Raw genomic sequence first — 15,743 nt, 5'->3', positions numbered from 1 at the left:
TTAGGCACAGTAGGAATTAATGTTAAAATGTTGTGGACTTAGCATTTTTTTTTATTTGATCTATAAGAAACTGAGATCTCAACAATTGTGAAAATATTGTAATAATAATAAGTGTTGTAATATTTTCTCAAAACGTTTATTTCAATTGTGGTTAGTCATAGTTTCATATTTTATTATTTTATTTCGACTTGTAAGAAATTGACACATCAATAATTGTGAAAATATTGTGAAATTTTTTGTGTCAGTATAACAATATATATACCAGCTTACATAAATATTTCAAAAAAAAAAAAAAAACACAGACCAATTATTGGAGTAAAAAAAAAAACTTTAGGCATGGTAGCTACAGTGCTAGTTGAATGAACCAAAAGCACTGTAGCTCCAGTGCTATCAATCAATAATAGCTTACCTATGATTTATTATGAAATTAATGTTAAAATGTTGTGGATTTAGCATTTTTTTATTTGATATATAAGAAATTGAGATTTCAACAATTGTGAAAATATTGTGATAACAATAAGTGTTGTAAATTTTTTTTAAAATATTTATTTTGAGTTGTGGTTGGCTACAGCCTCATATGTTATTATTTTATTTCGACTTGTAAGAAATTGACACGTCAATAATTGTGAAATTTGTTGTGTCAATATAACAATATAAATGTCAACTTACATCAATATTTAAAAGAAAAAAAAACACAAACCGATTACTAAAAAAAAATGACTAACTAAACCAAAGCATTGTTGTAGCTACAATGCTGCATAGTGCAAAAGCACTAGATGTACAGTGCCAAGACATTGTGCACACATTCATGCTTTTATTATAAATATTTATTTTTAGTTGTGGTTGGTCATAGTCTCATATTTTATTATTTTATTTTGATTTGTAAGAAATTGACACGTCAATAATTGTGAAAATATTGTAAAATTTGTTGTGTCAGTATAACAATATATCTACCAGCTTACATAAATATTTAAAAGAAAAAAAAAAAAACACAAACAGATTACTAAAAAAAAAAAATTAGGCACTCTAGCTACCGTGCCATTTGGTACTGTAGCTATATTGAAAAATACTGTACTAACAAGTGTCACAACATTTTTACAAAATATTTATTTTCGGTTGTGATTGGTCACAGTTTCATATTTTATTATTTTATTTTGACTTATAAGAAATTGACACCTCAATAATTGTAAAAATATGGTGAAATTTGTTGTGTCAGTATAACAATATATATATATATATATATATATAAATACATATGGAAGACTAAAAAAAATGCAACTACTGTAGCTACAGTGCCGCTTGGCACTGTAGCTACTGCGCAAAACTTAAACAAAAGGGTAAAAAAAAAAAAAAGAGGACTCACGAAACTACTGTTGCAGCTACAGTGCTATACAGTGAAATACGTTGGGTGCACAGTATCAAAGCACTGTAGTGGACGTTGGTGCTTTTTATATATAAGAAAAATATTTATTTTGAGTTGTGGTTGGCTACAGCCTCATATGTTATTATTTTATTTCGACTTGTAAGAAATTGACACGTTAATAATTGTGAAATTTGTTGTGTCAATATAACAATATAAATGTCAACTTACATCAATATTTAAAAGAAAAAAAAAAAACACAAACCGATTACTAAAAAAAAATGACTAACTAAACCAAAGCATTGTTGTAGCTACAATGCTGCACAGTGCAAAAGCACTAGATGTACAGTGCCAAGACATTGTGCACACATTCATGCTTTTATTATAAACATTTATTTTTAGTTGTGGTTGGTCACAGTCTCATATTTTATTATTTTATTTTGATTTGTAAGAAATTGACACATCAATAATTGTGAAAATATTGTAAAATTTGTTGTGTCAGTATAACAATATATCTACCAGCTTACATAAATATTTAAAAGAAAAAAAAAACACAAACAGATTACTAAAAAAAAAAAAATAGGCGCTCTAGCTACCGTGCCATTTGGTACTGTAGCTATATTGAAAAATACTGTACTAACAAGTGTTACAACATTTTCACAAAATGTTTATTTTCGGTTGTGATTGATCACAGTTTCATATTTTATTATTTTATTTTGACTTATAAGAAATTGACACCTCAATAATTGTAAAAATATTGTGAAATTTGTTGTGTCAGTATAACAATATATATATATATATAAATACATATGGAAGACTAAAAAAAAATGCAACTACTGTAGCTACAGTGCCGCTTGGCACTGTAGCTACTGCGCAAAACTTAAACAAAAGGGTAATAAAAAAAAAAAAAGAGGACTCACGAAACTACTGTTGCAGCTACAGTGCTATACAGTGAAATACGTTAGGTGCACAGTATCAAAGCACTGTAGTGGACATTGGTGCTTTTTATATATAAGATATCTGTTGCTATTTGAAATATAGCTTTAAACCTCCTTAGAGCATCCACATCCGGATCTCATATCCCATCTTATTTTACTATCCTAAAAAGCTACTTTATCATTTATACCATACCATTTTTCAATACATCCAACATCCCAACTTTTATTTTCCTATTCTATTCATTAAAATAATATTTTTACATAATAAAATAATATATCCTAAAACCCAAATAAAAACAAAAACCCAATCCCCAAATAACCTCTGCAACCACCACCACCACGAAGAACATACCAAACTGTTGTTTTCTTGAAACCCCAGAAACACCAGCCACAAACTCATGGCCACCGAAACCCAGAAACCCATAGATTAACAAAATTAAAATCAAAATCAAACCCATAGATTAACCCAGAACTCCAAACCCGCCGATCCACCACGATCCTCAGCCCCAGAGCCACCACGACCCGCCACGATCCACACCGATTCAAAAAAATCGGACTCCATTTCCAAATCAATCAAGCCAACACACACACACACACAAATGATTCACAGAAATTGGGTTCATTCCCTCAAATCTAAATCAATCAACTTTCACATTAATTCACACAAATTTTCGTTTATATCAAGAATTTCCCCCAACACCCAAACCAAAACAGAAACAAAAAAACCCACAATATTTTTGTCTCACACACCAAACAGTCAAAAGCAAACCTTGCAACCCACGGTCAAAAAACAGTCAACACCACCACCACCACCCTCTCCGCCCATCAACACCACCAAAAAAAAAAAAAACCAGCAGCCCACTGTCAAAAACCAGACCCACCACCGCCGAAGCTCGAAGGAAGCGGATTTGCCGCTGGGAAGCTTGAAGGAAGTTGATTTTGTTGACCCACGCGAAGAAGGAAAAATGAAAGAGAGAGAGAGTTGCCGGAGAAGGAAAATAGCAGAGACCCACCCACAGTCAAAAGCAAACCTTGCAACCCACGGTCAAAAAACAGTCAACACCACCACCACCACCCTCTCCGCCCATCAACACCACCAAAAAAAAAAAAAAAACCCAACAACCCACTGTCAAAAACCAGACCCACCACCGCCGAAGCTTGAAGGAAGCGGATTCACAGCTGGGAAGCTTAAAGGATAGCGGACACCCACCCACCACCGATCTAGAAACCCACTGCCGATCTAGAGACCCACCACCGATCTAGAAAACCAACGCCGATCTAGAGAGTTGCCGGAGAGAGTGAAGATATTGAGAAGAATCAGAGAGCAGAAAGAAAGAGAGAGAAAGCAGAGAGAGAAAAGAAAGAGAAAAAATGAGAGAGGAGAGAGAAATTGCCGGGTTAAAATGAGAGAGGAGAGAGAATTGAGAGGATTAAAAAAATATTTTTTTATGCAATTCAGCTACAGTACCATCTTACATTTGAGATGGTACTGTAGCTATATCTCAAAATAAATTTGGCCTTATAGCATTTGGCCTTCCCATTGTTGAGCAGTTTTGGGGCTTAAATGCCAAATGTTACTAACATTTGGCATATACATGCCCCACTGCTGATGCTCTTAAACACTGCCATTTCACATTTGTAACGTTAAAAAATAAATACAACTTAAAATGGAATCGTTTTAAGAAAATTAATGGATTAAAATAGCAATACACGGGAAGACTTCTTTTCAAACAGCTTAATGCTATTTTTCAGCCAAGCAACATTAAACGAAAAGACTAAAATTAAATTATAAGATTATCTCCAGTACTTTTTTAAATGGTTTTTCCTGAGAAACTAAAGAGGGTTGGAGTGGGCTAAGGCCCTCTTAACTATTTGAATTTTCCATTAGAACTTAGAAGTACTTAGAATTGGCAAAAAAAAAAAAAAAAAAATTAACTAAATTTTTTTTCAATGGCCCCCCTCAACTTTCAGAAATTTTCCCTCTTAAAATTAAAAATCCCTCAAATTTTTTAATTAATCAAATAAAAATAAACCAATTTAAAAATAAAGAAACTAATTTTGGTATTAATTTTTTTTTTTCAAAAAAAACCAAAATCTGGCTCATTATTGAGGCCGTTTGGAGAGAAGAAATAAAAAAATCCCATTTCTCCTTTAAAATCTTTTTCCAAATTACCAAAAAAAAAAAAAAAAAAAACAAATCTGTCTACTATCTTACAATTATTGTGTGTGTGCCCCCTATCGCAGTGCCAGTTATCCTGCTGTGAGTCCGCCTCTCTAGGCTGTGCTCGAGTCTAAGATATGAAGCACGGGTGCGTTTCGAGACTCGAGTGCGGGTGCGGGACTTAACAATTTTTGAAAAATGTGGGTGCGGGTGCAGCAAGACTCGGCAATTAATAAATTATTAAAAATATTTTTATTTATATTTTATATATATTACTAAGCATAAATTATAAAATTATATTTTAAAATTACAATTTTATGATTTTACAATTATAATTGAAATTATATTTTTAAAATACAACTTCACAAAATATATGCAAGACTATGTGTAACTAATTATGTACAAAATAATTAATCTATATTAAAATCTCAATTATAGGGCACAACTTCACACTTGTGTTTCATTGGTACACTAAACTAAATAAAGCCATAGTGCTTCTACAGTTCTTTCCCACACACCACATCAATGAATGCCGAGTAGGACCCACTCTCCTCAAAAAGTCGTTCCCACTCTCCTCAAAATGCACACCTCCACTCCACATCAGTGACATCACTCTCCTCTCCTCTTTTCCAAAAAAAAAAAAAAAAATCTTCACTCTTTTTTCTATTACATTAGAAGAGATATGGTACCGTCAACTGTCTTCCATCGGTGGTGGCGGCGAGACTAAGAATTTATCCATCCTCGTCCTCAACTGTCTGAGTGTGTGATTGAGTGGCTGAATGTCTCACAGGGGAGACGGATAGCAGAGACAAAGAGGGAGGCAGAGAGCACAGAGATGAGTGAGAGAGAGCTGAAGTTTGAAGTGAAGATTGAAGAACGAAGCATTTGAAGTGAGGGAGGCTGAGTGTCTCACAGTGGGTCGGTAGGGTTTGTTATTAAGTTCAAACGGTGCGTTTTGCACTTTTTTTTTTTAATTTCGGTGTTTCAACGGTTTCGTCGGATACGACCCGAGTCAGCGCAAATCAACCCGATTCAGCGCGCATTGGCGCGAGTCGGCACACGTCGTGAAACAAAAAAAAAAAAAAAAAAAAAAAAAAAAAAAAAAAAAAAAGCTGGACACGGCACTGACGTGCATGTAGCGGCGTCCCTCACGTGTCGCCGCATCGGGTCATGTCCGACGCAGGTGCGGCGGGCGTTTTGCTGTATCCGTGCATCCCAATTTGTAGGTGTTATATATTGTGATCCACTTTTGTTATCTAATGTACTTAGTGTAGGGGTTAAGGTGCATTAAATTCATTTTTTAATATATTTTTCAAAAACTAAAATTAATTTGTACACAAATACTCAAAAAAGCACACATAATCATAATGAATTTGTGCATGCAAGTCAATGAATCATTAACAAGAGTATTTTCTTTAAAAAAAAATATGCATTACAACTCATAATTAAGCATTTACTAATCTTTAACTTGTGCTTTTAGGTCACTTGTTAACAAAATCGTGATCAAGATACAATTCTTAGGAATTGTATTGTATTTTCTTCTTTAAAAAAGGTTTTATTAATAGAACACTTATAATATAGTTCTTTAGAAATTGTGTTCCTAATTAAATATCAAGAGTTTTGTAACTTAACTTGTTAGCACCTTCCAGTATTTCTTATAGAGGTATTTAAGGTTCAAATCTCTTTACCCAAAAATTGATGTATCAAAAAAACTAAAAATATCTCTGATTAAATTTACTAATGTGATTGTATTGATCAATGCTACATAAAAGGTGTTATCTTTTTCTAAGAATAATTAAATCGAGCTATGCAAGAGTCTAGGAAACATAAGGTACATTATTTAAAAAATCATACCTAACTATATGTTCCTGTCTTATGTATTTCTCTATATAAATAAGAGCAAGGCAAGCCATTATCAACACAAACATAGACAAAGAGAGTATAAGCCACGGACTTGTCATTGCTTCTTCTCAAGGTCATGATCACAATTGCGCTGCTTGGCTTTTTTAGAAAGTTAATACAGATTTGTGATGCTCTAATATTGAAGCCGGAAAGGCTTAGGTCAAAACTACGAAAGCAAGGGATCAGAGGCCCTCCACCCTCGTTTTTGCTCGGAAACATTAATGACATGAAAAAGATGAAATCCACGGCCTCAAAGACTCAACCAGGAGAGCAAGCATTAACCCACAATTGCTCTTCCGCAGTTTTTCCATTCTTAGACCTATGGAGAAAACAATATGGTAATTAAGAACATCAATCTTAGTACATGATTTTTTAAGTTTCAATTCTCATATAATTGAAGTATCAGAAAGGTTTTTCATTTATTTATCTTTTAACTGCTTTTGTTATTCTAATTCTGACAGGTTTTACGTTCATGTTCTCACTTGGCAACATACAAATATTGCACATGAACCATCCTGATGTGGTAAAGGAAATAAGCATATGCACTTCCTTAGACTTGGGAAAGCCTTCCTATCAACACAAAGAGCGAGGTCCTCTACTTGGGCCATGGGATTCTGACTTCAATTGGAGCAACATAGGCTCACCAAAGGAAAATCCTTGCTCCAGAACTATACATGGAAAAGGTCAAGGTATGCTTCAAATCAAATATATATCTTTTTAGTACGAGAATCAACCTTTCCAAACGCAATAATTATAAAAAAAAAAAAGAAAAAAAAAAAGATAAGATTTTCTATCAATTATCTCTCTAAACAAACCTCCCACAAACTTTTAACGACATATGTTCAATCAAGATATAAGTTTTGATCATACCTATTTTCTTAATAATAGTCCTATTCCCAGATTCTGATTAGTAAAAATGCATATAGTGATTGGATACTGGTGCAATTTGTAGGATATGATGAGCTTAATGGTGGAGTCCTCAATTACACTAGTGAACTCATGGACTAATCTGATTGAGAGTGAGGGTGGAGTTGCAGATGTTCACGTTGATGAATATATGAGAAGCTTTTCTGAAGACGTGATCTCAAGAGCTTGTTTTGGCAGCAATTACTCTAAAGGGGAAGAGATATTTTCAAAGCTTAATGAACTTCAAGAGCTCCTGTCTGAAAGTTTTTTCCAGTGGCATTCCAGTACTAGGGTTTGATTTTTTTTTTTTGTCCCTACATAAAGCATTTTATATATCATTATAATTACCTTCGTTTGTGGGTGCCACAATTTTCAGACATCTTCCAACAAAGAGCAAAAGAGAAACATGGAGGCTAGAAAAAGAGCTCCACTCTTTGATTATGAAGGTAGTGAAGGAAAGAAAGGAGGGAGCATCAGAGAATGATTTGCTGCAAATGATAATTGAAGGTGCAGCCAATACTGATTTTGGTCAAGATGAGACTGATCGCTTCATTGTTGACAATTGCAAGAACATATACTTAGCTGGGTATGAGACAACTGCAGTGTGTGCAACATGGACCTTGATGCTGTTGGCCTCAAATCCAGAGTGGCAACAATTTGTGCTGAAGTCCTTGAAATTTGTGCTGACCAGATGCCTGACGCAGACATGGTTCGTAAGATGAAGAAAGTAAGTATATATATTGATTTCTGTGAGTAATGTAAAAGACACAATTTTCACAATTTTTTATTTTTTTTCACATCGTTAGTTGAACTACAAGAAAGTAAGTATATATGTATATATATACACACACAGTTGGCAAGATGAACTTTAGTGTCTCCATTAGGAAATACTAGGAGATGTTAAGATCCACGCAACATTTTGTCAAACTACTCACCAATCTTTGCTTGGTTTAATGAATTTGACAGTTGACTATGGTAATTTACGAATCACTGCGACTTTACCCTCCAGTGCCAGTGGTGTCAAGGGAGGCATTTCAAGACATGAAATTTGGAGACTAAAGGTGTAATTTTGTAGACCTTGATGGTAGCCTTACAACAAGACCCTGATATTTGGGGACCCGATGCCAACATCTTCAAGCCCGAAAGGTTTGCCAATGGTGTCAGTGGTGCATGCAAGCTTCCTTACGTGTACATGCCATTTGGAGTTGGACCTCGCATCTGTGCGGGGCAACACTTTGCCATGGCAGAGCTCAAAATTCTTCTAGCTTTGATTGTGTCCAACTTCTCCTTTTCCTTGTCACCCAAATACAGGCACTCCCCGGCAATGAGGTTGCTTATAGAGCCTGAGCATGGTGTCAATCTTCTTATTAAGAAGCTCTAAGCTATGAGCCAACTATCATACTATAGTTGGTATTGCAGAAAGTTTTCTTATTTAATGATGAAGTTATTAATTAGGTCAGTTCTTAATAATCTGTGTTAAAACTTGGTTTATGACAAGGGCAATGCATAGTGGAAGCACATGCAGGGGATTATGCATGACCAGCTGTTCTAGGCACGAGTCTTACGACCTAGTATCTTGGCCAGACACATTTCTTTTTCTTAAGTTGAAGTGAAATGTAATAATTGATGTATAATAAACATGATATAAGTGACATGTTTAGAAGGATATCAATCATAATTTTTTTTTTTTTTCCGAGAGTTTCAATATATCAATTTGTCGAACCGTAAGCTGTGTCATTCCACCTCAAAACCAATTGGTGATAAGGAAGACACACTCAAATCTTTTATGGCATTTAGCATCATGCCACGCAGACCTGTTTTTAGAGTGGTTGTAGAGAGTCAAATTGTGATCCTCCCAACAATCCCTCCCTTACAATGACACTCCCGTGACTCGAACTCATGACCTTGGCTCTGATACCATTTGTCGGACCATGAGCTGTGTTATTCCACCTCAAAACCAATTGATGATGAGGAAGATACACTTAAATCTTTTATGGTATTCGACATCATGTCACACAGACCTCTTTTTACCGTGGTTGTAGGGAGTCAAATTGTGGTTCCCTCAACACAATCATAATTTGTACTTGGATAACTTGTGAAAAAAGTTGATATTATGTGTATGTATATTGTATAGTTTGTGTAAAAATATTTGTTTATTTTAATATAAATTTTTTTTTCTATTTTACATAACAATTTTTCAAAATTATCTGCATCAAATTATTTATTCAAGAATTTAATTTATTAAAATATCATTTTTTAAAGTGCCTGCTAGATGATTTTGTAAACGTCGATTCTTTAATACATGTTACGTGCTACTACGTACTGAAATTAATTGCACTTAGAATCTTTTGGAAGCTATCAAATTCAATGAACTTAAAGGCTTACATTATGTAAAGCCTTGAAATTTTTGCACTTGGTGGTGGCATATATGTTATTAACAGGTCTCTTTTATGTGGAAATAGTTCTCTTAACCATGACAATGAGGCCTGAACGAGAACATTATACATAAAGAAAAATGTTAAATGTATAAATTATTTTACAAAATATTAATATGGTGAATGGTTATTAGTAAATAAAAAAATAATATTAGTGGTATGCCCTAAATCACTACGCTTCTTTATTGTGATTGCATGTGATATATATCAGTTAAATAATAGGAATCATTCTTTTTTTTACTTTGGATGTGTAGTCATTAATTGTTACTCTTTAATCTGGTTTGAAGTTTTTTTTATTATTTATTTTTTGCTTATACTCCAATCCCCTACCTTGAATTCCGGTTCTGTCCATGATACAAACAATATTATTTTTCTCTAGTAAAATTAAATTCAACTCTTACTTAGGAAATATAATTTATTCCACAAAACAAATATACCTAATCTTTGTCGTGTACATTTTTTTTTTCTTTTGAGAAACAAACACACACATATAAGAGAAAGAGGATAAGATTCTAATCCAAAAACACACAACATACTCCATTAGAAAACCTTGAATATTTAAGAAGGATGAGACAAACTATACTATGCATAATAACTTTTTTTTTATTGTTGAGAAACACATACAAAGGAGAAGGGATGTGGTTATAACACAAAAACACACTATAAACTCTACTCAAAAGCCATGAATTTTTTAATGAAAGTGAAAATAAGTTATATTGTACACAACACATTCACTTTATTCAAATTTGATTTGATCGATTATTTATTATGGTTAAAGAGAAATTACTTAAAGAAACTAGTTAGCCAAAACAAGCATAGTAGAGACTGAATAAATTTTTTTGCTCTAAATTAGAATTCTATTCTAACCTAATCTAAGTGTATATGTATGTAAAGCTCTTTTTTTGGAGACTTGAACCCCAACCATTATCCCCCACACCACACAAACACTTATACTCGTAGAGTAACTATCATACCAAGGGTGCACGATGGTAGTAGAGACTAAATGCTAATAGTGCAGACCAAAAGTAGCAATTAAAGCTTAGTAAACAAGAGTGCAGAAGACCCAAAATTTTGGTAATATAAAAGAATGATTTATGCACTAATAAAAAGAGAGTCACCTTTGCAAATGTTGCTTTGAAATTGAAGGTTGCTTATTAATTACTATTACTAGTATGTAACTCGTGCTTATGCATGGGAATAATGAATTGTAGTAGTATTATTAATGTTGGCTTAGGTTATAAAACAAATAGGATATTAGTTTGACCTGAACATTTGGAGGTACTAAAATAGTATTTTCTTGCAATTTTCATGATATTGGTTATGCCTAGTTTCTCATCACACTACTATTATGTATATAATTTAGAATAGAAATTCACTATTGGATACTACATATATAATATTAATTCATAATTACTATTCGTGAAATTCTACTAAATACAACACAAAATAAAAAAAATAAATTGGTCTAATGGTATCTCTTAAATTGCATGGGGATATGTGCATGAGATAGTTCAACTCAATTAAAATTTGTTACATTCAAGATCCTGGCATACAAAATATCTGAATAGAAATAGAATAAAAAAAATATGCTTATTAGTTCAGAGAAAAAATAATAACAAAAATCTAAACAATTTAATTTGTATGAAATGCAAACAAAAGCAAAATTCAATTTTGAATCTAATAATTTTCTCTAAGCATTGGTTGTGTGTGTGTGTGTGTGAGAGAGAGAGAGAGAGAGAGAGAGATTAGGTTTTTTATGGTTTGTTTAAAATTAAACTCTAATTGAATTCTAATTTTTACACTAAATTAACTAACTTGGTACAAAAATTTAAAAATTTCGATTAGATGGGACACGTAGCACAAAATTAAACTCTAATTGAATTCCAATTTGAAATCTAATTGGATTTTCTCTCTGTTTTGCATGTGTGTGTGTGTGTGTGTGTGACACATGGTGCAAAATTATATTCTAATTGAATTTCAATTTGAAATCTAATTAGATTTTCTCTCAATTTTGCCTATATATTTTGTGCCACATGTCTCTCTCTCTCTCTCTCTCTCAAACACACACACACATATATAATTTTGAAGTGGAAGGTTCAAGATTGCTTATTATTTTATTAAAAAAAAAAAAAGGTTGCTTAAGAATGATTTATGCACTAATGAGATGTCACCTTCGTACATATTACTTTGAAACTAATGGTTGCTTATTATTAATTACTAGTCGCTAACCCGTGCAGTGTACGGGATAGTTAAATAAAAATTAAAAGTATTTATTTTGCTTAAAGATCTATGACTTGACTTTAAAAAATGTATAACTTGAAAATGAATGAAAATAAGTAATTTTTTTGTTCAATATAATGGTTTAGAAAAATTCGTTTTCTTTCATATCATTGGTTCTACATAACACATCCTGGCATGGGCTATTCTATGTTGATGACTTCACACAATACTCAACTGCAATTAAACTATCCACCACTAATCTAATCTATGTTATCTTGATAGTAGATCTACAAATTGCATTTTCATATCCTTCATCATTTAGAAGGTAACTGAAGTAATGATTGTATGTAATGTATAAATTTTATCCTTTTAATGTTTTGGAAATTGTTTGAAATAGAATTTTAAACTTCTTAAAACTTAGTAAATAGAGTTTCTATTTTACCTAAAAGTGAACTATCACAATTAATGAGAATTTAACCATTTTTTGCAAAGAGAAGATAATTATAGGCCCAATTTTTATTTTATAGCATAGGATGTTACAGTTAGATCCGTACCATGTGTAGTATGTTAGCCCATTATGATAGTTCCAAATAATATACTAATACCTATCTATATGAGTTTTCTTTTTAATGATGCCATAAAGGATGGAGTTTAATAGAAGTCATTTAAGATCCAATGTATCCAATAATTTTTTTTTTTTAAATGTAATTTCAAAAGTCTTTTGATTGTAAATTTTTTTAATCATAAAATACACTCTATCTAAACTCTAAAGGAAAGCATTCAGAATTATCACATCATTGATACCATATCATGATAGTTGCAAATAGTAATATTATAATTCATGATTAATAGATGAACAATGAAACTGTGAATTAACTATTTAACAATTCAAATACCAAGTTTAAATTACAACAACACATATACAGAAGCCTCCAAATATTGGAACATATTTCTTCTGCCATTTTCATTATTCAATCAAAACTAAAGTTTCAAATATAATTCCAATTCAATTAAACCCAATACATACATACACATTAATGTAAAGAATTCCAAATATAAAAACAACAATCTCTAAAAGCCTCTGCCTAATATAGTCACTATTTATTTATTTTATTTTTTTCAGATTGTGTGTTCTTTAGTTCTTTTTCCCTTTATGTTTCATCAAACTTTTTCTAATTGACCAAAATATCTCTCATATATGTTAACATTAAACCTAATAAGAAAACTTTACATACCTTTTATTTTGAAGGCACTCCAAGAACCAAAATCAATGCAAGAGACTGTAATATAATTCCAACCAAAAAAAAAAACTATTTAAAATATGATATTGGAATGAAAAGCCAAGTGGAAATTGTAACAAATAATCCCTAAAAAAAAACTATTTATAATATAATATAATATAATATAGGGTTATGGATTCCTAATCAAATTTGGCTATATAAATTTTTTTTTTTAATGGATGAATATGTTGGTAGAGTCCATTTGATATAAAATTTAAATCCTATTGAAATTAAAAATGATATATATTTGTTGAGTCTCGTTTGATATAATTATAGAGTTTAAATCCTATTGAAATTATAATTTTTAATCAACGTTAATATATAAAAAATGAAAAAAAGAAGAGAAAGAAAACGTGATTGATAGATATAAAGAAATATGATAGTTTTTTTTTTAAATGTCATCAACGTAAAAATTATCAAATTAATGGAGATATATTCCGTTTTTTGGGATAAATTTATATTAATGACGTTATTATATAGTTTGTTAGGATTATCTAAAAATTCCCTTGATTCAGTTTTTAGGCAAGAAGACATGGATGGAAAATAGCCTTACAATTGGACACAAGAGGGACTGCTGGTAATGGTGAGCAAAAGAGCCATGATTTTCGTTTCACTTGTTTGGACAGAAAAGAAGCATCGTTCTGATGCAAATTGTTGTTTACAATAATATGTTCCTGAATTGATCCCACTACAACAGCTATGGGCTCCAGATCAGAGCCACCTATAGTCTGAAGCATTAAAATGGTTCCTCTCCTTTTTGGATAAATAATAATGTAAACTTCAGCTCAACATAAATCTGAATTCAGGTAGCCTTTGAAATGCAAGCAGCTCTTCAAGACAGAAGAAGATGAAAAGAAAACATTCCCGATTATGAATCATCATCATATTCCTCGGCGCCCTCTTCAGCAATAGGCTCAAGCTTTGGTAAATTGGAAGGCTTTTTCTGAGGGTAAATAATGGGAGCAGGGGCTACCTTAACCCAAGAATTCAAGTTTATGATCTCCTTAGCCATTGAAGGTTGATATAAAGAGAAACAAATTCTGTAAATCAATTTTGTAGATGATTTTTTTCTCTACCTTGTATCTAAAGAAAGATGAGACGGATAGGATTTCCTTAGAATCGTTCTAGGAGGCTTCGAATAACACAAAACACAAGAAATCGACTGCGATGAATATAAACTTGGGAGCACTTATTATGTAAGAGGAAGTGTAAAACAAATAGGAAAAATATAAATAAATTGAATTCAAACAAATTAAAAAATATAAATAAAAATGTTGATATGGAAAATTGTGAAGAGGTCAATTAAAAGTTAAAGGCTTTGGTTTTATATATATATACTAGTATTATGCTCATACGTCGCACGGTTTTAGTTACAAACTTTTAGTATAAATTTATTGAGAAATAATAAATCAATAACCACTTGAATCTAGATTATATAAATTATTGTTCTTAAAAGTATCAAGCAATAACACAACATATTTATATGAAAAAATTCCTAAATTTAATAATTAAAAGCTCATGGAAACTTAACCAAAGGTATTTCATTTGCCAAAAAATAAACATAATTCTCTTCTAACTTATTAGTTGTCTTATAATGACATTTCTGCATCACACAAATATAATATTACTAACAAAAAAATAAAAATGAGAAATAGTAAAGTAAAAATTTTACCATTCAAGAAAATTAATTTAATCTAATAATGCACATATAAGCATAACTCAAATACAACCTAGAAATAAATAATAATAAAAAAAAGAAGAAGATGAAACCCTTGTTGTAGGAGGAAATACAAAATTTGATAATTCTTAAATAATAAATAGATAAAGCCTATGAGAGACAGGGAAAAAAAAAAAAGATGAGTACAAATAATTCATAAATGCAAAACCAAACAAAAGAAGAAGAAAAAAACAAAACATATTTTTGTAGGATAAAAAGGAATATTATTATAGAGATAGAAGGATAAATCTCCATACCTTTAAATTTAACTCAAATAATAATTGATGCGAACAAATCATGAAGGTGAAATATTTATAGAGGTTTATATAGTAGATTTCATGGATTTAAAATTACCTTTTAATGACTCATAAGCAAAACCATAAAAAAATAAAATAAAAAATAAAAAAAACACACACACACACACAAACTAACAAAGAAGAGAAGCATACTTGTAATAATATGGATGGTGGCCTTGATAAAGCATTCTACTACAAGCAAAACCAACTCAAATAATAACTCATGCCGGACAGATCATAAATGTAATATATGTATATAGGCTTATATATGAATTTCATGGATTTAAAATTGACTTTATGACTCATAAACAGAACCATAGAAAACAAAAAACAAAAAACAAAAAAAGAGAAGAAACATACATTTAATAGTGTGGATGGTGGCTTTGCAAACAAAACATACTTTCTACTACAAACAAAACAAACTCAAATAATAATTGATGTATGACAATTCATAAAGGTGAAATATTTATAGAGGTTTGTATAATTGATTTCATGGATTTAAAATTGCATTTATGACTCATAAGCAAA

At 31.4% G+C, this 15,743-nt stretch overlaps 1 long non-coding RNA gene and 1 pseudogene across 1 annotated transcript; one reads left to right on the top strand and one right to left on the bottom strand.

Annotated features, from left to right (window-relative positions):
• Positions 1-2,916: 2,916 nt before the first annotated feature.
• Positions 2,917-3,407, bottom strand: LOC115986840. Its single transcript, XR_004090902.1, has 2 exons — positions 3,330-3,407; positions 2,917-3,067 (listed from the first exon to the last, which is right to left on the bottom strand). It is a non-coding gene; the product is annotated as an uncharacterized LOC115986840 (long non-coding RNA).
• Positions 3,408-6,393: 2,986 nt separating this feature from the next.
• Positions 6,394-8,648, top strand: LOC115986839 (annotated as a pseudogene).
• The last annotated feature ends 7,095 nt before the right edge of the window (positions 8,649-15,743 follow it).

The sequence above is a fragment of the Quercus lobata genome, chromosome 4 (assembly GCF_001633185.2).
Source record: "Quercus lobata isolate SW786 chromosome 4, ValleyOak3.0 Primary Assembly, whole genome shotgun sequence".
Lineage (NCBI taxonomy): Eukaryota > Viridiplantae > Streptophyta > Magnoliopsida > Fagales > Fagaceae > Quercus > Quercus lobata.
This window is presented reverse-complemented; position numbering and strand designations above follow the sequence as displayed.